This window comes from Oncorhynchus kisutch, linkage group LG3, assembly GCF_002021735.2.
Source record: "Oncorhynchus kisutch isolate 150728-3 linkage group LG3, Okis_V2, whole genome shotgun sequence".
In the NCBI taxonomy this organism is placed as follows: domain Eukaryota; kingdom Metazoa; phylum Chordata; class Actinopteri; order Salmoniformes; family Salmonidae; genus Oncorhynchus; species Oncorhynchus kisutch.
Genome location: NC_034176.2, coordinates 10,609,135 through 10,632,632, shown reverse-complemented (window position 1 = coordinate 10,632,632; position 23,498 = coordinate 10,609,135). Strand labels below are relative to the sequence as shown.

The 23,498-nt window shown below is 46.3% G+C and overlaps 1 pseudogene; it reads right to left on the bottom strand.

Moving 5' to 3' along the window:
* Positions 1–180: 180 nt before the first annotated feature.
* Positions 181–4,194, bottom strand: LOC116361876 (uncharacterized; annotated as a pseudogene).
* Positions 4,195–23,498: the final 19,304 nt, after the last annotated feature.

Sequence of the window (23,498 nt, the reverse complement as noted above, 5' to 3'; positions counted from 1 at the left end):
TTCATCTTAAGATAGCTGGGTGAGACAACCACATATCACAGGCATAGTAAGTGCATTTTCCCTCAATAAAGTAGTTATCAGCAAAGTCACTGCTAGTAGGAAAATGTACATTTATTTATTATTATTATTTATTTGTTTTTTAGTAGGTGGGGGCAGTGGGGAGGGGCGCTGTGAGATTCATTAAAGATACTCTTTGACGAGGTAAGGTTTCAGTCATTTTTGGAAGATGGGCAGGGACTCAACTGTCCTAGCTTCAAGGGGAAGTTGGTTCCATCATTGGGGTGCCAGGACAGAGAAGAGTTTTGACTGGGCTAAGAGGAAGTTGACCCTTTGTAGGGGTGGGAGGGCCAAGAGACCAGAGGTGGCCGAATGGAGTGCTTGGGTTGGGGTGTAGGTTTTGAGCATAGCCAGAAGATAGGGAGGGGTAGTTCCCTTTGCTGTTCCATAGGCAAGTAACATGGTCTTATAGTGGATGTGAGCGTGTAAGGGAGCATGCTGACATGGGAGAACTTGGGAAGAATGAACACTAGGTGGGCTGCGGCGTTCTGGATAAGTTGCAGGGGTTTGATGGCACAAGCAGGGATTACCGCCAACAGAGAGTTGCAGTAGTCTAGACAGAAGATGACAAGAGCCTGCATTAGGACCTGCACCACTTCCTGTGTGAGGTAGGGTCATACTCTGCAGATGTTGTAAATCATGAACCTGCAGGACCGAGTCACTGCTTTGATGTTTGCAGAGAATGACAGGATGTTCTCCAAGGTCACGTCAAGGTTCTTTGCACTCTGGAAGGGGGACACTGTGGAATTGTCAACCGTGATGGAGAGGTCTTGGAGTAGGCAGCCCTTCCCTGGGAGGAAGATCAGCTCCTTCTTGTCGAGGTTGAGCTTGAGGTGATGGGCCGACATCCAAGCTGAGATATCTGCCAGGCACGCAGAGATGTGTGTTGCCACCTGGGTGTCAGAAGGGGGAAGGAGAAAAGTAGTTGAGTGTCATCCACATAGCAATGATAGAAGAGACCATGTGAGCATAAGACGGAGGTGAGTGACTTGGTGTATAGAGAAGAGAGGGCCTAGAACCCTGGGGAACCGCAGGAGTGAGAGTATGTGGTGCAGACACAGATCCTCTCCACGTCACCTGGTAGGAGCAGTCTGCCAGGTAGGATGCAGGCCTGAGTGGGTGGAGAGGAGGATCTGATAGAGCCTGAGACGCCCAAGCCTGAGTGGGTGGAGAGGAGGATCTGATAGAGCCTGAGATGCCCAAGCCTGAGTGGGTGGAGAGGATCTGATAGAGCCTGAGACGCCCAGGCCTGAGTGGGTGGAGAGGAGGATCTGATAGAGCCTGAGACGCCCAGCTCTGAGTGGGTGGAGAGTAGGATCTGATGGTTCACAGTGTTGAAGGCAGCGGATAGATCTCGGAGGAGGAAAACAGAGGAGATAAAGTCAGCTTTGGCTGAGCGGAGAGCCTCCATGAAGCAGAGGAGAGCGGTCTCAGTTGTGTCTTGAAGCCTGACTGCTTAGGGTCAAGGAGATCTTTCTGAGAGAGATCATGAGAGTTGGTCATAGACAGCACGCTAAAGTGTTAAGGACATTAAATAAAAAAGGGATACTGGTCTGTAGGTTGACCTCAGAGAGGTCAAGTGTTGGTTTCTTGAGGAGGGGAGCGACTAGGGCCATTTTGAAGTCAGATGGGATGCAGCCAGTGGTCAGGGATGCGTTGATGAGGGAGGTGAGGAATGGGAGAAGGTCTCCAGAGATGGTCTGGAGAAGGGAGGAGGGGGTGGGGTCTAGTGGGCAGGTTGTCAGGCGGCCGGACCTCACTAGTCACAGGATTTCATCTGGAGAGAGAGGTCAAAGCATAGGATAGTTTTTGCCAGAATGGGACCAGTGGACTCAATAAGCTGAGTAAATGAGGAGCTGATATTGTCGACCTTCTTTGACGTGCGGTCTGACTCATAACCTGTGGGGGTGTTAGGGTCAATCTTGTGGATGAAGGGCGGGTGGGTGGCGGGTTGAATAAAGAGAAAACAATACCTTAATAAATCCATGAATGTATTATTCTTGTGCAATTTATAAGCTACATTGAGTTTTTGTTTTATTACTTGAGGCTGTTGCATTAGTATGTAAGCCTAAGCTTTAGGGCCTAATTGTACGCACGCCAAATAGCCTACACACCAATCGTCAAATGATTTTGGGAACAGGCCGAAAAAGTAAAAAGTAAAAAGGACTACGTCTGAGTTTAATTCAATAAGAGAAAAGCTGTGAAATGGAGAGTTGAAAATAAAGAGAAGGGAGGGCCAGAAAAGTAATGTTTGGGAAAGATTTGATTCATTGGTAAAAGAGGATAGCAGTGCAGGCTATGTTATGTGTGATGATTGTGAGGCGTTATACAAATTCGACAGTCACGAGCCGGGGATTTCAAGTAGGCCTATAATAGCAGGTCAAGGAAACTGTAGTTCAGATGGGTTAATGGTCACTGACTGTAGGTCTATAACCTCTCACATAGCTTTAATAGCCTGAATATTAACTCCTGTAGAATTAAGCATTTCTTGCAGGAAAATCATACAGCAAATGAAGGCAACATTTTGACTCTGGAACAGGAGTGGAGAAATATGATTGATTTATTTCAGTGTCTTGAGAGAATGCGAATGTGAAATTAGATACCGTCTGTAGAGGTGTTATCTTTATCAGCATCATAAAAGCTGATAGTATTTCAACCACATAAAATATGCATTCAAGTTGAACTGAAATCTTATCAGAAACATGTGGGTCGTTTTCACAGCTTTCTATTTCCTTACAACCGGTCAAACTGATGTCATTTGGACATTTTGCACAGAAAATCTTTCCCTTTTATATTTTTATACAATGCCTTTTCTCCCCAGTCCCTAAACATATTTGCTCCGCTTAAGAAGCAGAGATTACGGTGAAAACCTTACCGATGTCAACAAGATTGAAGCATTCATCCTATTGATTTATGACATTATTCTGGTGAGCAAGGGTTAATTGTCACGCCCTGACCTTAGAGAGACTTTTTATTTCTCTATTTGGTTAGGTCGGGGTGTGATTTGGGTGGGCATTCTAGTTGATCTATTTCTTTGTTGGCCAGGTATGGTTCCCAATCAGAGGCAGCTGTTTATCATTGTCTCTGATTGGGGATCATACTTAGGCAGCCTTTTTTCCACCTTTAGTTTGTAGGATCTTGTTTTTGGTTAGTTGCTGTGTTAGCGCTACAAAACTTGGTGTCATTTATTCTTTCTTGTTTTTTGGTGTTCATTTAATACATTTATGGTGTACGCCTACCAAGCTGCACCTTGGTCCAATCCATCTTTAAACCCTAAGCAGTCAGGCCAGTGATGATCCATGGCCCGAAGCCTCCAGTGATGATCCATGGCCCGGAGTCTCCAGTGATGATCCATGGCCCAGAACCTCCAGTGATGCTCCATGGCCCGAAGCCTCCAGTGATGATCCATGGCCCGAAGCCTCCAGTGATGATCCATGGCCCGAAGCCTTCAGTGATGATCCATGGCCCGAAGCCTCCAGTGATGATCCATGGCCCGAAGCATCCAGTGATGATCCATGGCCCGAAGCATCCAGTGATGATCCATGGCCCGAAGCCTCCAGTGATGATCCATGGCCCGAAGCCTCCAGTGATGATCCATGGCCCGGAGCCTCCAGTGATGATCCATGACCCGGAGCCTCCAGTGATGATCCATAGCCCAGAACCTCCAGTGATGCTCCATGGCCCGAAGCCTCCAGTGATGATCCATGGCCTGAAGCCTCCAGTGATGATCCATGGCCCGAAGCCTCCAGTGATGATCCATGGCCCGGAGCCTCCAGTGATGATCCATGACCCGGAGCCTCCAGTGATGATCCATGGCCCAGAACCTCCAGTGATGCTCCCAGTCCGGAGCCTCCAGCGGGGGTTCCCAGTCCGGAGCCTTCTGCGATGATCTACGGTCCGGAGTCCCCGGCGACGATCTACGGTCCGGAGTCCCCGGAGACGATCCACGGTCCGGAGCCCCCGGCGACGATCCACGGTCTGGAGCCTCTGGCGACGATCCACAGTCTGGAGCATCCTGCGACGATCCATGGTCCGGTTCCTCCGGCGACGATCCACGGTCCGGTTCCTCCGGTGATGATCTACGGTCCGGAGCCCCCGGCAACGATCTACGGTCCGGTTCCTCCGGCAACGATCCATGGTCCGGAGCCTCCGGTGACAATCCACGGTCTGGTTCCACGGAAGCGGAGGGATCAGCGAGCAGAGCATGGTCTATCAATATCAATATCAATATCAACACTATTAGTTATCAATATCAACACTATTAGTTATCAATATCAACACTATTAGTTATCAATATCAACACTATCAGTTATCAATATCAACACTATCAGTTATCAATATCAACACTATTAGTTATCAATATCAACACTATTAGTTATCAATATCAACACTATTAGTTATCAATATCAACACTATTAGTTATCAATATAAACACTATCAGTTATCAATATCAACACTATTAGTTATCAATATCAACACTATTAGTTAATATTATCAACACTATTAGTTATCAATATAAACACTATTAGTTATCAATATAAACACTATCAGTTATCAATATAAACACTATCAGTTATCAATATAAATGATATTAGTTATCAATATAAACACTATCAGTTATCAATATCAACACTATCAGTTATCAATATAAACACTATCAGTTATCAATATAAACACTATTAGTTATCAATATAAACACTATCAGTTATCAATATAAACACTATTAGTTATCAATATAAACACTATTAGTTATCAATATAAACACTATTAGTTATCAATATAAACACTATCAGTTATCAATATAAACACTATTAGTTATCAATATAAACACTATCAGTTATCAATATAAACACTATTAGTTATCAATATAAACACTATCAGTTATCAATATCAACACTATTAGTTATCAATATAAACACTATCAGTTATCAATATCAACACTATTAGTTATCAATATAAACACTATCAGTTATCAATATCAACACTATTAGTTATCAATATAAACACTATCAGTTATCAATATCAACACTATTAGTTATCAATATAAACACTATCAGTTATCAATATCAACACTATTAGTTAATATTATCAACACTATTAGTTATCAATATAAACACTATTAGTTATCAATATAAACACTATCAGTTATCAATATCAACACTATCAGTTATCAATATCAACACTATCAGTTATCAATATAAACACTATCAGTTATCAATATAAACACTATCAGTTAACCCTACATTTCTTTTGGTTTTGGTTTTAAAGCGTTTTGGGAATCTCTATTTAATGAAAGAGCTTTATAAAATAAATCAAATCAAATCAAAGTTTATTTGTCACCGAATACAACAGGTGTAAACCTTACAGTGAAATGCTCACTTACAGCGACCAAATATATTATTATAATAAACTAAATATAACAAACGGATGGTTTTGGAGTGGCTTCTTCCTTGCTGAGCGGGTTTTCAGGTTATGTCGATAGAGGACTCGTTTTACCTTGGATATAGATACTTTTGTACCGTTTTCTCCAACATCTTCACAAGGTCCTTCGCTGTTGTTCTGGGATTGATTTGCATTTTTGATTTTTCGCACCACAGTACGTTCATCTCTAGGAGACAGAACGCATCTCCTTCCTGAGCGGTATGATGGCTGCGTGGTCCCATGGTGTTTATACTTGAGTACTATTGTTTGTACAGATGAACGTGGTACCTTCAGGCGTTTGTAAATTACTCCCAAGGATGAACCAGACTTGTAGAGGTCTACAATTTTTGTCTGAGGTCTTGGCTGATTTCTTTTGATTTTCCCATGATGTCAAGCAAAGAAATCAAATTTTATTTGTCACATACACATGGTTAGTAGATGTTAATGCGAGTGTAGCGAAATGCTCAGAGACACTGAGTTTGAAGGTAGGTCTTGAAATACATCCACAGGTATACCTCCAATTGACTCAAATGATGTCAATTAACCTATCAGAAGCTTCTAAAGCCATGACATCATTTTCTGGAATTCTCCAAGCTGTTTAAAGGCACAGTCAACTTAGTATATGTAAACATCTGACCTCCTGGAATTGCGAGACAGTGAATTATAAGTGAAATAATCTGTCTATAAACAATTGTTGGGAAAATTACTTGTGTCATGCACAAAGTAGATGTCCTAACCGACTTGCCAAAACTATAGTTTGTTAACAAGAAATTTGTGGAGTGGTTGAAAAACGAGTTTTAATGACTCCAACCTAAGTGTATGTAAACTTCCGAATTCAACTGTATCTACACATTACAGTCAATTTGCAGATGCTCTTATACAGAGCAATTAGGGTTAAGTGCTTTGATCAAGGGCGCATCGAAAGATTTTTCACCTAGTCAGGTCAGGGATTCAAACCAGCAACCTTTCAGTTATTTGCCCAACGCTCTAAGCGCTAGGCTACCTGCTGCCTCTTAATAATGATCACTGCAGGGTTGGATAAAGCTTGCAAGTTAAGCATGTCAATGTCCTTGCGCATGTGACAGTAAAACATGAACTTGATGCCTGGTGGGCCCCCTATGAACGAAATACAATGGTGGAGAATTAGCCTACAACGGGGAAGAGGAATAGAGATGACGAAAACCAACCACTCCAAAGAAAACCACCATTGAAAATGTCTAAAAGTACCCAGACTCTTCATGCTGGTACATTTCCCCATGTATGCATACAGAAAGACAGACAGACACACAGACAGACAAACAGACAGACAGACAGACGGACACACGGACAGACGGACACACGGACAGACAGACACACGGACGGACAGACACACGGACGGACAGACAGACAGACGGACGGGTGGACAGATGGACAGGCGGACGGACGGACGGACAGACGGACGGACGGACGGACAGACAGACAGACACACGGACGGACACACGGACGGACGGACACACGGACGGACGGACAGACAGATTGATTGACAGACAGGAGAGGAGAGGGAGAACTGGACAGACAGACAGACAGACACACGGACGGACGGACAGACGGACACACGGGCGGGCGGATGGACGGGCAGACGGACACATGGACAGACAGATTGACTGACAGACAGGAGAGGAGAGGGGGGAAGTAGACAGACAGACAGTCTGTGTCCCGTCCCTGCCGTCCCCTGCTCATCATCCCCCTGCCCCTCCAGTGAACGGGCTAAGTACTTTAGGGAAGACCATGTGATGTGAGGGTCTTTAGCTACCAGGGAGACAGGGCAACACAAATGGCCCCATTAACAAAGGCCCTGTATCCATTGTCCTGCCCAGGGCCTGCCACTGAATGTGAGACGGCCAGGTCCCCCCTCCACACAAGGAACCTAATAGGAAATCAAAGTTCTCTGGGAGAATGGACCAGGCTCAGAGTTACCCTCCCTTGGGTCCTGCTGAAAGAGGAGTGCAGAAAGGCTCTGGCAGTGGTGGGGAAGGTTAATGTAGCGGATAGTTTTTCCCTGCCTGCACCCCTGGCCCCCTTTCGTCTCTGTAGCCCCAGCACACACCCCTGCTCCCCGATGCACAGGTTATGTGTCCACGCTTGACATCCTGGCTTTTTTAGTGCTTGTGTGCTGCTGTGTTGTCAAACAGACAGCCCATGATTATTTAACTTCGCTATTTACACATTGAATGTGTGGGTGTGTACAGTACAGTGCAGTACATGTATTTTGGGATGTCAGAGGTCAAGGGACCTGCTGAGTGGAACATATGAAAACCCAGGGTGAAAACCCAGGGTGAAAACCCAGGGTTTAGCCCAGTATTAGGTGGTGCTAAGGCAGTGTTATGCTGCTTAAGCTCCAGGCACCTTGGAGGGAGAAGGATCATCACCAAGAAGAAGTTAGCTGGGACTGACTGATCCTACTGCTGATGCACTGTCTCAGGCATTGAAGATTGAGCTCCCTCCACAGCTCCTTTCTGGGTTACCTGCAGGAGAGAATAAGAGCTTTTTACAGTTCAGATACTTGGAAGGTGTTGGATGTCTGCAGTGTAACAACTAACAAAACCATTTGAAAACAAAGTGGTTCGGTGAATGTCCCAGTGCAATCCGATCCGTCGATCTTTGTGCTGCTAGAGAAAACGTCCCTCTGAATCAAGGAGCGACACCATTTATATCCACAGATTTCCTCCCTTTTAAGTGCATTCTTCAAAGGTGAACATGTTATCTGAAACAGAGCTGTGTTACCGCCAAGGATCAGATCCTCTCCAATTCTCATTGAAATCAGTGTAGATTGCAAAATCAATAGAGAGAATTGCTGAAAAAGAGTTGCACCAAGAAGAGCAACGATTCAGGTAGACTTGTAACGGGAAATAGAGATTTCTGTGAAATAGTGTTCAACACAAGCAGTGAGTGGAAGGAACAGTGGCAATCAGCGACAACAGTTTATATTTGTGTACTGGAAATCTAGCTCATTAGTCAGTTATGAAATTTAGTACACAAAGGTATGGCGAGGCTTCTGTCTCTACAACGATATAATAGCTCTTTAGTGGAGTTGAAGACTATAAAGCCAGTGTTGATATTTTGTGCTGATTCTATCGTGGCGTTGAAAACAGTAATGTCCATTCAAGTAATTTACAAATCAAACGTGTGAACAAAGTTTAAAGTCATTCCATGCCTATAAGTTAAACTACTGTACATCCCAGATAGGCCTTTTCTCGATTAGATTTCCTCAACTCCTTTGTCCTCTCTCCTCCGGTCAAAGTTCATCGAAGAGAGGAGGGAAAGTGCTTGTAATGGGCTTGTATGAAGTGACTCCTTCTCCAATCGCGTCAAGTGACGTTTACAAGAGTGGAATCCCAAAATAAATGTATAAAGTGGTATAAAACGAATTTAGCTAGTTGTGCTAGACATTTTATAGATAAAAGTAGCACATAATATAGCATTTCATATCAAAAGCAGCATATCATTTTTAAATGTTTGCTTGCTTTCTCCTTTGAGAAAACAACAGCTGATTTAAAGGGGGTGTGGCAAATTTCAAAACTCTTCCGTGAAGGACTCAGGTAGGACACATTTGTGTTTCCTTGCCAAAAGGAGGCTATCGAGAAAGGGAAGACCGTCTTCTGTTTCCCTACTAACAAATTGACACACTCCTCGACCACTCAACCACTTATCGGTTTCCAGCTCACAGAGGAGAGAAGATGGAGAACTTTTGCCCAAATGAGAGAATCCCACGACTGATTGACTCCAGACTTGAATCCCAGAAGAATCCATGGTCTTACGATACTGCGAATGCCGTTGTTACATTACCCCATGTGATACGTCGGTACGACATTGAAGACTTGTGATGGGAAAGACAAGCCCTCTCTCCAAGACCCAACGTGGCTGGGGGTGTGACTGCGGGACAAACAGACAGCTCCTTCACCTCTCCTCTGAGAGATGAACTGGCTGTCAATCAGGCCCCCAGTTAATTACCACTGAGTGTGAGACTGTGTCAGGAACTCTGACCCAGTGGGCGCGCCCCTCATTCCTCTCCCAGGAGCCCACTGGGGTCCACCCTGCCTGCCTTCCTGCCCCATCAGAGCATGCGGACCAGGCCCGCCTCTCTTTGTGCACTGGAATGATGAGTGAGAGGACGATGACACCTACGTGAGTATGAGAGAACACACTACACAGTATGTGGGTTGGTTTGGGAGAGTTAACACACACTGTGTGGACATAGGCCTGTATTGGGCTTCAGTGTTTTGGCGTGTGAGCAGTGTGTGAGCAGTGTGTGTGTGTGTGTGAGGAGTGTGAGGACCCTGTCTGAGGGAGACAGTGATGGATGGAGACGGACCCCCTGGGACTTCAACTAATCCAGTGGGCCAACAATGGGCCCCGGGCGGCAGGGGTCCTTTCACTGGGTCTGACTGAGGCAGGGGGGGGGGGGGGGCAGGAAAATAACACAGTGACATGTTTCATTAGCTTGTTAAGGCGGTGTCTGCTCTTGTCTCTGTGCCTGCCACCAGTGCAGCTCTGGTCCCACCATCTCTCCTGGCTCCACTCACCACACACCGCTGGGAACCAAAGTGTATCCTCTGTTGTTCTAGTATCCCCTCTTAACAATGTCAAATCTATCTTGAAGTATGCTACAGTTACTTGGTAATGGTTTGTTGAGTACTTCTGACACTTGATTTGTTAGACGTGTAATAAAACACATATATATAGACCTGACATATAGGAACATCACATGCCTTTTGTTTCATTTCTTTCATTTGACCTCATTCATCTTTCTATTTATGGAGCCTCCCAGTACTATACTTCTGACGCTGTTGTTTCCTCTAAGTGTGATCTAGGGTTGAGATGTTGCAGCCTACAGCCAACCCAAGAATACTGAATGACCATCAATAAAAAAAAGCAATGACCGCACTGACATCAATAAATGTAGTTTTTTTTTCCATCAGGGACCACCACATCATGACAAAATAGACCACACATATTACTCAATCAGCACGGAAACCACAAGTAAACTATATTGATTAGTCCCCTTATCAAATCTGAACCCCAACAGCAGCCCTTAGAATTCCTAGGACAGAAATAAACCAATACCTACATGTGTCTCAGTTCATAAACACCACAAAAAAGGTTGGTAAATAGATCAAGAGAAATACAAGAATGAAAATGAAAATGCCATCACCTTGTTGTAAGATGAAACATTGAGAATAAAAGTAAGGCTTTCGTAAACCTATTGGGTTAGGGCCACTGAAATCACATCGCTAAAGATTTACCTCTCCACTGCAAATTTGATCTTGAGCAATAACCCGTTGATTAGGAGCTGAGACGGGCAGGTCTGAATAGAGTCTCTGGTCCTGGGTGACACTATGCTGGGACTACTGGGATTTGATTAGGGCTGATGTGAGTAGCCCAGAGGTGGGGGAGAATACTGATTAGGATAGGTGTGAGGACTGGAGGAAACATGTCCATGGAAGTGAGTTTCTGTTTCCTCCTCTGTCAACAGACCCAGACCCAGACCCATGTACAACGAAATCTTCAACTTTAGCAATTTGTCAACTTTTAGTGATATAGAAAAAAAATCCTTGGATTCATAAAATAAAGGCCAACAGAAAACACAAAGCTCTGTCTCATATGGGTGAATTCTTCTTCTTCTTCTTCTTCTTCTTCTTCTTCTTCTTCTTCTCCTTCTTCTTCTTCTTCTTCTTCTTCTTCTTCTTCTTCTTCTTCTTCTTCTTCTTCTTCTTCTTCTTCTTCTTCTTCTTCTTCTTCTTCTTCTTCTCCTCCTCCTCCTTCTTCTTCTTCTTCTTCTTCTTCTTCTTCTTCTTCTTCTTCTTCTTCTTCTTCTTCTTCTTCTTCTTTTTCTTCTTCTTCTTCTTTAGGACACATAAAGACATCATAGCTCCCCCATGGAGTCAAAGCTAGAGAGCTGCAGCCTCACATGATCTCAACTCACCCTGTAACCTCAGTCCCCTCAGGTTACCTGCATCCTACCAGTGAACTCGGATGGCCACAGCCCTCTCTGATTTCTCCTGACAAATTGTCTTATCAGACTGCAGCCGATTGGGCGAATAAAAACATGACCTTTGCCTGGGCTCCCTGACATTCCCCCAGCAGCCATCTTTGAGTACACTGATGGGGAGATAAGGAGGATGGGTGCAGCCGCTGAAGTGGCTAACAAGGACCATTATAGTCTCTTTCATGCATGCTGCTGGGGGCTTTTTGGTGGCGCTGGACGGACTGGGGGCGTGGAATTGGGGTGGAGGGTTGGGGGGGTGTAGCATAGGTAGCCATAATGGTGATGGTGGTGGTAGTGTGGGAGGGGGGGGTGTTAGAGCAAATGGCAGGCTAACTTTCAGATCGGCGGTGTCATTGTCTGGCATTAAAAGCAGGCAGCCATTGTGCAGGAAAGGTTCTCTGAGTGGAGGGTTAGGTAGGGGGAGGAGGAGGCAGAGGAGGAGGCGGAGGAGGAGGAGGACGTGGAGAAGGACGAGGAGGAGGGCAATGAGGAGGAGCAGGAGGAGGAGGACAAGGGGGAGGAGGAGCAGGAGGAGGAGGACGGGGAGAGCGAGGAGGAAGATGAGGAGGATGAGGTGGGGGAGGGGCGTAGAGATAAGTGAGTCCTCTTTTTGGCCTCACGCTCGGCTGCTCCATGAGGAGCAGGGAACAGGCCAGTGACACAGTGGGGGCTTTGTGGCGACTTATCAGGAGTGAGACCAGTGAATAGGGAAGGAGAGAGGGATGGATGGAGGGTGGCAGGGAGGGAGGGAGGGTGGCAGGGAACTACAGACAGAATGAGAAAGGAGAGGGGTGCAGAGGGGAGAGTCTGCTGGACAAGCAGGAGAAGAAGAAGAAATGCTCCCCAAGATCACATTCCTATCCTGAGACAGAGAGGAGAAGGGAGAGAGAAGCAGAAGCAGACGTGGTGGAAATAGAGAACGAGGGAGAAGGTGAAGAGGAGATACACAATTTGGATTGGGTGACTGTGTGAATTTTGATTACACAAAAGCTGTCATGTCCGTCAAGCATTTTGGGGGGGGAGGGGGGGGGGGGGGGGGGGGGGGGGGAGTGGAACAGGGGGGGGATGTGTCTGTGCTACTTCTTCAGTGTGATCTACTGGCATGACACAATCACACCCAGAAACAAGAACAATATCAAGGAGCAGTCACATCCACATACTCCAAAGGGCAATGCAGCCCAATGTATGAAGGAGGAACTTCACATTACTTTTTTTTTTTTCTGTAGACAATGTGGCCCCCCAAAAATAAATACAAATAAGGATGTTTTATTGTCTCATACAGTGGCTTGCAAAAGTATTCACCCCCTTGGCATTTTTCCTATTTTGTTGCCTTACAACCTGAAATATTTTTTTTTGGGGGGGGCTGTATAATTTTTCTACTTTTAAACTCAGACAAAACAGAGATGCTAGTTCTAGGTCCCAAGAAACAAAGAGATATTCTGTTGGATCTGACAATTGATCTTGATGGTTGTACAGTCGTCTCAAATAAAACTGTGAAGGACCTCGGCGGTACTCTGGATCCTGATCTCTCTTTTGACGAACATATCAAGACGGTTTCAAGGGCAGCTTTTTTCCATCTATTGCAAAAATCTAATTCTGCGCAAAAATGATGCAGAAAAAGAAATCCATGCTTTTGTCACTTAGGTTAGACTACTGCAATGCTCTACTTTCCGGCTACCCGGTAAAAACAATAAATAACTTCAGTTAGTGCTAAACACGGCTGCTAGAATCTTGACTAGAACCAAAAAATTGGATCACATTCCTCCAGTGCTAGCCTCTCTACACTGGCTTCCTGTGAAGGCTAGGGCTGATTTCAAGGTTTTACTGCTAACCTACAAAGCAGTACAAGGTCTTGCTCCTACATATCTCTCCAATTTGGTCCTGCCGTACATACCTACACTACGGTCACAAGAAGCAGGCCTCCTTGTTGTCGCTAGAATTTCAAAGCAAACAGATGAAGGCAGGGCTTTCTCCTATAGAGCTAAATTTTTATGGAATGGTCTGCCTATCCATGTGAGAGACGCACACTCGGTCTCAATCTTTAAGTCTTTATTGAAGACTCATCTCTTCAGTAAGTCCTATGATTGAGTTTAGTCTGGCCCAGGAGTGTGAAGGTGAACGGAAAGGCACTGGAGCAACGAACCGCCCTTGCTGTCTCTGCCTGGCCGGTTCCCCTCTCTCCACTGGGATTCTCTGCCTCAAACCCTATTACAGGGGCTGAGTCACTGGCTTACTGGTGCTCTTCCATGCCGTCCCTAGGAGGGGTGCGTCACTTGAGTGGGTTGAGTCACTGACAGGGTCTTCCTGTCTGGGTTGGCACCCCCCCTTGGGTTGTGCCGTGGCGGAGATCTTCGTGAGCTACAATCGGCCTTGTCTCAGGATGGTAAGTTGGTGGTTGAAGATATCCCTCTAGTGGTGTGGGGGATGTGCTTTGGCAAAGTGGGTGGTGTTATATCCTGCCTGTTTGGCCTGTCCGGGGGTATCGTCGGACGGGGCCACAGTGACTCCTGACCCCTCCTGTCTCAGCCCCCGACACACAATAGTTTATGGGTCGGGGGGCTAGGGTCAGTCTGTTATATCTGGAGTATTTCTCCTGTCTTATCTGGTGTCATGTGTGAATTTAAGTATGCTCTCTCCAATTCTCTTTCTTTCTTTCTCTCTCTCGGAGGACCTGAGCCATAGGACCATGCCTCAGGACTACCTGGCCTGATGACTTCTTGCTGTCCCCAGTCCACCTGGTTGTGCTACTGCTCCAGTTTCAAATGTTCTGCCTGCGGCTATGGAACCCTGACCTGTTCACCGGACGTGCTACCTGTCCCAGACCTGCTGTTTTCAACTCTCCAGAGACAGCAGGAGTGGTAGAGATACTCTGAATGAACGAGCCAACCGACATTTACGCAAGAGGTGCTGACCTGTTGCACCCTCTACAACCACTGTGATTATTATTATTATTTGAATAATGGTCATCTATGAACATTTGAACATCTTGGCCATGTTCTGTTATAATCTCCACCCGGCACAGCCAGAAGAGGACTGGCCACCCCTCATAGCCTGGTTCCTCTCTAGGTTTCTTTCTAGGTTCCTGCCTTTCTAGTGAGTTGTTCCTAGCCACTGTGCTTCTACATCTGCATTGCTTGTTGTTTGGGGTTTTAGGCTGGATTTCTTTGTGACATCTGATGTAAAAAGGGCTTTTTAAATACATTTGATTGAAATTGTATTTATTTGATTTACACAACATGCCTACCACTTTGAATATGGAAAATATGTTTTATTGTGAAACAAACAAGAAATAATATGAAAAAACAGGTGAACCTCCGTCCCAGTCTCAAATCTCTGGAAGACAGGTTTCCCTCAAGAATTTCCCTGTATTTAGCGCCATCTATCATTCCTTCAATTCTGACCAGTTTCCCAGTCCCTGCCGATGAAAAACATCGGGATGGCGTTCTTGAGGTGATGAGAGGTGTTAGGTTTGCACCAGACATAGTATTTTCCTTGATGGCCAAAAATCTCAATTTTTGTCTCATCTGACCAGAGTACCTTCTTCCATCTGTTTAGGGAGTCTCCCACGTGCCTTTTGGTAAACATCAAACATGTTTGCTTATTTTATTCTTTAAGCTTTTATCTGGCCACCCTTCCGTAAAGCCCAGCTCTTTGGAGTGCTTCTACACCTGCATTGCTTGCTGTTTGGGGTTTTAGGCTGGGTTTCTGTACAGCACTTTGAGATATCAGCTGATGTACGAAGGGCTATATAAATAAATTTGATTTAAAAAAAAAATTGTACGGCTTAAAGTGGTCCTATGGACAGATACTCCAATCTCCGCTGTGGAGCTTTGCAGCTCCTTCAGGGTTTTCTTTGGTCTCTTTGTTGCCACTCTGATTAATGCCCTCCTTGCCTGGTCTGTGAGTCTTGGTGGGCGGCCCTCTCTTGGTAGGTTTGTTGTGGTGCCATATTCTTTCCATTTTTTAATAATGGATTTAATGGTGCTCTGTGGGATGTTCAAAGTTTTGGATATTTTTTAGAACCCAACCCTGATCTGTACTTCTCCACAACGTTGTCCCTGACCTGTTTGGAGAGCTTGGTGGTACCCCTTGCTTAATGGTGTTGCAGACTCTGGGGCATTTCAGAACAGGTGTATATATACTGAGATCATGTGACAGATCATGTGACACTTATATTGTACACAGTTGGACTTATTTAACTAATTATATGACTTCTGAAGGTAATTGGTTGCACCAGATCTTATTTAAGGGCTTCATAGCAAAGGGGGGAATACATATGCACGCACCACTTTTCCATTTTAAATTGTTTTATAGTTTTTTTCATTTCACTTCACCAATTTGGACTATTTGTGTATGTTTTACAGGGTCAGCCATAGTAGTACATAGAGCAAATGAGGGTTAAGTACCTTGCTCAAGGGCACAGCAACATATTTTCACATAGGCGGGCCAGATATTCGAACCAGCAACCTTTCAGTTATTGGCCTAACGCTTTAACCACTAGGCTGCCTGTTCAACTTCGAAATTCCTTAGCTAGATGTAGAATTGGGTTGTTAATAGTTTTATAGAATGTTATGACAGCAAAATAATGTGTTGCCAAACTACTTTGATCTGTACCATTAATGTTTAGGAGTTATCAAGCAGATCAGAACAGATGGAATCTGATCTAAGACAATGGTTTACACAGGCAGCCCAACTCTTTTGACCAATCAGATCAGCTCTTTTGCCAATAATTGGAAAAAAATATCAGAATTGAGCTGCCTGTGTAAACGCAGCCTAACGGGCATCACGAACGATCAATCGGTTTCATCTAGTCATGGAAAATAATACAATGCTGTGACAGACTGTGGTGTATTTAGTATTTGGTTTATGTACGAGAAACATGAAGCAAACCTTTGGGATGTGTGCACATGCACAGTGGGACCCCTTAGTATTCAATCATATTCATATTCAAGCAGTTTGGTGAGACAGACAGACGCAGACATACACTGGGACAGGGGGGAGAGTGCTCCATGGCAACTGGCTTGGGCTATAGCCTCCCAGTGGCCTGCTGGGGCCATGCTGAGGGGGTCATGTCAGACATCGACCCCCGTGGCGTCAGCCCCCCTCTCTCACATCTCTTCTGCTGCTGTCACCAGGCCTCCCTGCTGGCTTGTCCTAAAGCAGACACAAGCCCACCAGCCCTTGCCAGTAGGGGGTTGCTCCCATCTTCATTTTCCCATTTCAGCCATCTCACAATCTCTGCAATCCATAAAGCAAAGAAGGCAAGAGACACCACTAACGAGTTTTTAATTCTCTCTGCCCATTTCCCCGCTCTCTCCTCTGTCTGTCTGTCTGTCTGTCTGTCTGTCTGTCTGTCTGTCTGTCTGTCTGTCTGTCTGTCTGTCTGTCTGTCTGTCTGTCTGTCTGTCTGTCTGTCTGTCTGTCTGTCTGTCTGTCTGTCTGTCTGTCTGTCTGTCTGTCTGTCTGTCTGTCTGTCTGTCTGTCTGTCTGTCTGTCTGTCTGTCTGTCTGTCTGTCTGTCTGTCTGTCTGTCTGTCTGTCTGTCTGTCTGTCTGTCTGTCTGTCTGTCTGTCTGTCTGTCTGTCTGTCTGTCTGTCTGTCTGTCTGTCTGTCTGTCTGTCTGTCTGTCTGTCTGTCTGTCTGTCTGTCTGTCTGTCTGTCTGTCTGTCTGTCTGTCTGTCTGTCTGTCTGTCTGTCTGTCTGTCTGTCTGTCTGTCTGTCTGTCTGTCTGTCTGTCTGTCTGTCTGTCTGTCTGTCTGTCTGTCTGTCTGTCTGTCTGTCTGTCTGTCTGTCTGTCTGTCTGTCTGTCTGTCTGTCTGTCTGTCTGTCTGTCTGTCTGTCTGTCTGTCTGTCTGTCTGTCTGTCTGTCTGTCTGTCTGTCTGTCTGTCTGTCTGTCTGTCTGTCTGTCTGTCTGTCTGTCTGTCTGTCTGTCTGTCTGTCTGTCTGTCTGTCTGTCTGTCTGTCTGTCTGTCTGTCTGTCTGTCTGTCTGTCTGTCTGTCTGTCTGTCTGTCTGTCTGTCTGTCTGTCTGTCTGTCTGTCTGTCTGTCTGTCTGTCTGTCTGTCTGTCTGTCTGTCTGTCTGTCTGTCTGTCTGTCTGTCTGTCTGTCTGTCTGTCTCTGTCTGTCCACTTCCCCCTCTCCTCTTCTGTCTATCAATCAAATGTATTTTTTAAGCCCTTTTTACATCAGCTGATGTCACAAAGTGTTATACAGAAACCCAGCCTAAAACCCCAAACAGCAAGCAACGCAGGTGTAGAAGCACAGTGGCTAGGAAAAACTCCCTAGAAAGGCAGGAACCTAGGAAGAAACCTAGAGAGGAACCCGGCTATGAGGGGTGGCCAGTCCTCTTCTGGCTGTGCCGGGTGGAGATTATAACAGAACATGGCCAAGATGTTCAAATGTTCATAGATGACCAGCAGGGTCAGATAATAATAATCACAGTGGTTATAGAGGGTGCAACCGGTCAGGACCTCAGGAGTAAATGTCAGTTGGCTGTTTTCATAGCCGATCATTCAGAGTTAGAGACAGCATTTGGGGTAGAGAGGAGAGTCTAAAACAGCAGGTCCGGGACAAGGTAGCACGTCCGGTGAACAGGTCAGGGTTCCATAGCCGCAGGCAGTTGAAACTGGAGCAGCAGCACGACCAGGTGGACTGGGGTCAGCAAGGAGTCATCAGGGCAGGTAGTCCTGAGGCATGGTCCTAGGGCTCATGTCCTCTGAGAGAAAGGGAGTGAGAGAGTGAGAGTTAGAGGGAGCATACTTAAATTCACAAAGGACACCGGATAAGAAAGGAGAAATACTCCAAATATAACAGACTGATCCTAGCCCCCCAACACATAAACTAGTGAAGCATAAATACTGGAGGCTGAGACAGGAGGGGTCAGGAGACACTGTGACTCTGTCCAACAATACCCCCAAACAGGGCCAAACAGGCAGGATATAACTCCACCCACTTTGCACTTTGCCAAAGCACAGCCCCCACACCACTAGAGGGATATCTTCAAACCACCAACTTACCATCCTGAGACAAGGCCGAGTATAGCCCATGAACCATCTTCCCCACGGCACAACCCAAGGGGGGAGCCAACCCAGACAGGAAGATCATATCAGTGACTCAACCCAATCAAATGACGCACCCCTCCTAGGGACGGCATGGAAGAGCACCAGTAAGCCATTGACTCTTACCCATAATAGGGTTAGAGGCAGAGAATCCCAGTGGAGAGAGGGGAACCGGCCAGGCAGAGACAGCAAGGGCGATTCGTCGCTCCAGTGCCTTTCCGTTCACCTTCACACCCCTGGGTCAGACTAAACTCAATCATAGGACCTACTAAAGAGATGAGTCTTAAATAAAGACTTAAAGGACGAGAACGAGTGTGCATCTCATATGGATAGGCAGACCATTCCATAAAAATGAGCTCTTTAGGAGAAAGCCCTGCCTCCAGCTTGTTTGCTTAGAAATTCTAGGGACATCAAGGAGGCCTGTGTCTTGTGACCATAACATATGTATGTATGGCAGGACCAAATCGGAAAGATAAGTAGGAGCAAGCCCATGTAATGCTTTGTAGGTTAGCAGTAAAACCTTGAAATCAGCCCTTGCCTTAACAGGAAGCCAGTGTAGAGAGGCTGGATTCTATTAACCGTGTTTGGCACTAACTGAAGTTTATTTATTGCTTTATTGCTGGAAACTATAGCATTGCAGTAGTCTAACCTAGAAGTGACAAAAGCATGGATTACTTTTTCTGCATCATTTTTGGACAGAAGGTTTCTATATTTTTTGCAATGTTACGAAGATAGAAAAAAGCTTTAAGATAGAAAAAAGTCTTTATATGTTCGTCAAAAGAGAGATCCAGGGCCCAGAGTAACGCTGAGCTCATTCACAGATTTATTTGAGACAACTGTACAACCATCAAGATTCATTGTCAGATCCAACAGAATATCTCTTTGTTTCTTGGGATCAAGAACTAGCATCTCTGTTTTGTCTGAGTTTAAAAGTAAAACATTTGCCGCCATCCACTTCCTTATGTCTGAAACACAGGTTTCCAGGGAGGGCAATTTAGGGGCTTCCCCATGTATCATCGAAATGTACAGCTGTGTGTCATTCGCAATCCAGTGAAAGTTAACGTTATGTTTCCGAATTACATCACCAAGAGTTCAAATATATAGTGAAAACAATATTGGTCCTAAAATGAAACTTATTATTATGTTCAATATAGGAGGGCCAAGCACAGGAAGCAGCTCTTTCAGTAGTTTAGTTGGAATAGGGTCCAGTATGGATCTTGAAAGTTTAGAGGCCATGACTATTTTCATTAATGTGTTAAGAGATATAGTATTAAAAACCTTGAGTGTCTCTCTTGATCCTATGCTATGACTACAAGGCCTGATAGGAATTCAGGGAACTCAGTGAGGAACGCTGTATATGGCCCAGGAGGCCTGTACACAGTAGCTATAAAAAGTGATTGAGTAGGCTGCATAGATTTCATGACGAGAAGCTCAAAAGACAAAAATTCCTTTTTTTTTGTAAATTGAAATTTGCTATCGTAAATGTTAGCAACACCTCCGCCTTTGCAGGATGCGCAAGGGATATGGTCACTAGTGTAACCAGGAGGAGAGGCCTCATTTAACACAGTAAATTCATCAGGCTTAAGCCATGTTTCAGTCAGGCAAATCACATCAAGATTATGACCAGTGAATATGACCAGTGACAAGCAAAAATGAAAGCAGGAAGCACCAGTGACTCGGTCTATTAAAAAAATGGTCAGATGAAGCAGATGCTAAACTACAGGACTGCTTTGCTGTCACAGACTGGGACTAAACACCTCCCTCTGCAACTGGATCCTGGACTTCCTGACAGGCCGCCCCCAGGTGGTGAGGGTAGGTAGGAACACATCTGCCACGCTGATCCTCAACACTGGAGCTCCCCAGGGGTGCGTGCTCAGTCCCCTCCTGTACTCCCTGTTCACCCACGACTGCATGGCCAGGCACGACTCCAACACCATCATTAAGTTTGCTGACGACACAACAGTGGTAGGCCTGATCACTGACAATGACGAGACAGCCTATAGGGAGGAGGTCAGAGACCTGGCCGGGTGGTGCCAGAATAACAACCTATCCCTCAACTTAACCAAGACTAAGGAGATAATTGTGGACTACAGGAAAAGGAGCACCGAGCACGTCCCCATTCTCATCGACGGGGCTGTAGTGGAGCAGGTTGAGAGCTTCAAATTCCTTGGTGTCCACATCAACAACAAACTAGAATGGTCCGACCGCAAGGCACTTCAGAGGGTAGTGCGTACGGCCCAGTACATCACTTGGGCAAAGCTGCCTGCCATCCAGGACCTCTGCACCAGGCGGTGTCAGAGGAAGGCCCTAAAAATTGTCAAAGACCCCAGCCACCCCAGTCATAGACTGTTCTTTCTACTACCGCATGGCGAACGGTACCAGAGTGCCAAGTCTAGGACAAAAAGGCTTCTCAACAGTTTTTACCCCCAAGCCATAAGACTCCTGAACAGGTAACCAAATGGCTACCCGGACTATATGCATTGTGTGCCCCCCCCCAACCCATCTTTTACACTGCTGCTATTCTCTGTTCATCATATACACATAGTCACTTTAACTATACATTCATGTACATACTACCTCAATTGGCCTGACCAACCAGTGCTCCCGCACATTGGCTAACCGGGCTATCTGCATTGTGTCCCATCACTTGCCAACCCCTCTTTTTACACTTCTGCTACTCTCTGTTTATGATATATGCATAGTCACTTTATCGATACCTACATGTACATACTACCTCAATAAGCCTGACTAACAGGTGTCTGTATATAGCCTTGCTACTGTCTGTAGCCTCCCTACTGTCTGTAGCCTCCCTACTGTCTGTAGCCTCCCTACTGTCTGTAGCCTCCCTACTGTCTGTAGCCTCCCTACTGTCTGTAGCCTCCCTACTGTCTGTAACCTCCCTACTGTCTGTAGCCTCCCTACTGTCTGTAGCCTCTCTACTGTCTGTAGCCTCCCTACTGTCTGTAGCCTTGCTACTGTCTGTAGCCTCCCTACTGTCTGTAGCCTCCCTACTGTCTGTAGCCTCCCTACTGTCTGTAGCCTTGCTACTGTCTGTAGCCTCCCTACTGTCTGTAGCCTCCCTACTGTCTGTAGCCTCGCTACTGTCTGTAGCCTCCCTACTGTCTGTAGCCTCCCTACTGTCTGTAGCCTCCCTACTGTCTGTAACCTCCCTACTGTCTGTAGCCTCCCTACTGTCTGTAGCCTCTCTACTGTCTGTAGCCTCCCTACTGTCTGTAGCCTTGCTACTGTCTGTAGCCTCCCTACTGTCTGTAGCCTCCCTACTGTCTGTAGCCTCCCTACTGTCTGTAGCCTCCCTACTGTCTGTAGCCTCCCTACTGTCTGTAACCTCCCTACTGTCTGTAGCCTCCCTACTGTCTGTAGCCTCTCTACTGTCTGTAGCCTCCCTACTGTCTGTAGCCTTGCTACTGTCTGTAGCCTCCCTACTGTCTGTAGCCTCCCTACTGTCTGTAGCCTCCCTACTGTCTGTAGCCTCCCTACTGTCTGTAGCCTTGCTACTGTCTGTAGCCTCCCTACTGTCTGTAGCCTCCCTACTGTCTGTAGCCTCGCTACTGTCTGTAGCCTCCCTACTGTCTGTAGCCTCCCTACTGTCTGTAGCCTCCCTACTGTCTGTAGCCTCCCTACTGTCTGTAGCCTCCCTACTGTCTGTAGCCTCCCTACTGTCTGTAGCCTCCCTACTGTCTGTAGCCTCCCTACTGTCTGTAGCCTCCCTACTGTCTGTAGCCTCCCTACTGTCTGTAGCCTCCCTACTGTCTGTAGCCTCTCTACTGTCTGTAGCCTCCCTACTGTCTGTAGCCTCCCTACTGTCTGTAGCCTCCCTACTGTCTGTAGCCTCTCTACTGTCTGTAGCCTCCCTACTGTCTGTAGCCTCCCTACTGTCTGTAGCCTCCCTACTGTCTGTAGCCTCCCTACTGTCTGTAGCCTTGCTACTGTCTGTAGCCTCCCTACTGTCTGTAGCCTCCCTACTGTCTGTAGCCTCCCTACTGTCTGTAGCCTCCCTACTGTCTGTAGCCTCCCTACTGTCTGTAGCCTCCCTACTGTCTGTAGCCTCCCTACTGTCTGTAGCCTCCCTACTGTCTGTAGCCTCCCTACTGTCTGTAGCCTCCCTACTGTCTGTAGCCTCCCTACTGTCTGTAGCCCTCGCTACTGTCTGTAGCCTCCCTACTGTCTGTAGCCTCCCTACTGTCTGTAGCCTCTCTACTGTCTGTAGCCTCCCTACTGTCTGTAGCCTCCCTACTGTCTGTAGCCTTCTACTGTCTGTAGCCTCCCTACTGTCTGTAGCCTCCCTACTGTCTGTAGCCTCCCTACTGTCTGTAGCCTCCCTACTGTCTGTAGCCTCCCTACTGTCTGTAGCCTCCCTACTGTCTGTAGCCTCCCTACTGTCTGTAGCCTCCCTACTGTCTGTAGCCTCTCTACTGTCTGTAGCCCTTGCTACTGTCTGTAGCCTCCCTACTGTCTGTAGCCTCCCTACTGTCTGTAGCCTCTGCTACTGTCTGTAGCCTCCCTACTGTCTGTAGCCTCCCTACTGTCTGTAGCCTCCCTACTGTCTGTAGCCTTGCTACTGTCTGTAGCCTCCCTACTGTCTGTAGCCTCCCTACTGTCTGTAGCCTCCCTACTGTCTGTAGCCTCCCTACTGTCTGTAGCCTCCCTACTGTCTGTAGCCTTGCTACTGTCTGTAGCCTCCCTACTGTCTGTAGCCTCCCTACTGTCTGTAGCCTCCCTACTGTCTGTAGCCTCCCTACTGTCTGTAGCCTCCCTACTGTCTGTAGCCTCCCTACTGTCTGTAGCCTCCCTACTGTCTGTAGCCTCCCTACTGTCTGTAGCCTCCCTACTGTCTGTAGCCTCCCTACTGTCTGTAGCCTCCCTACTGTCTGTAGCCTTGCTACTCTTTTTTCAAATGTCTTTTTACTGTTTTATTT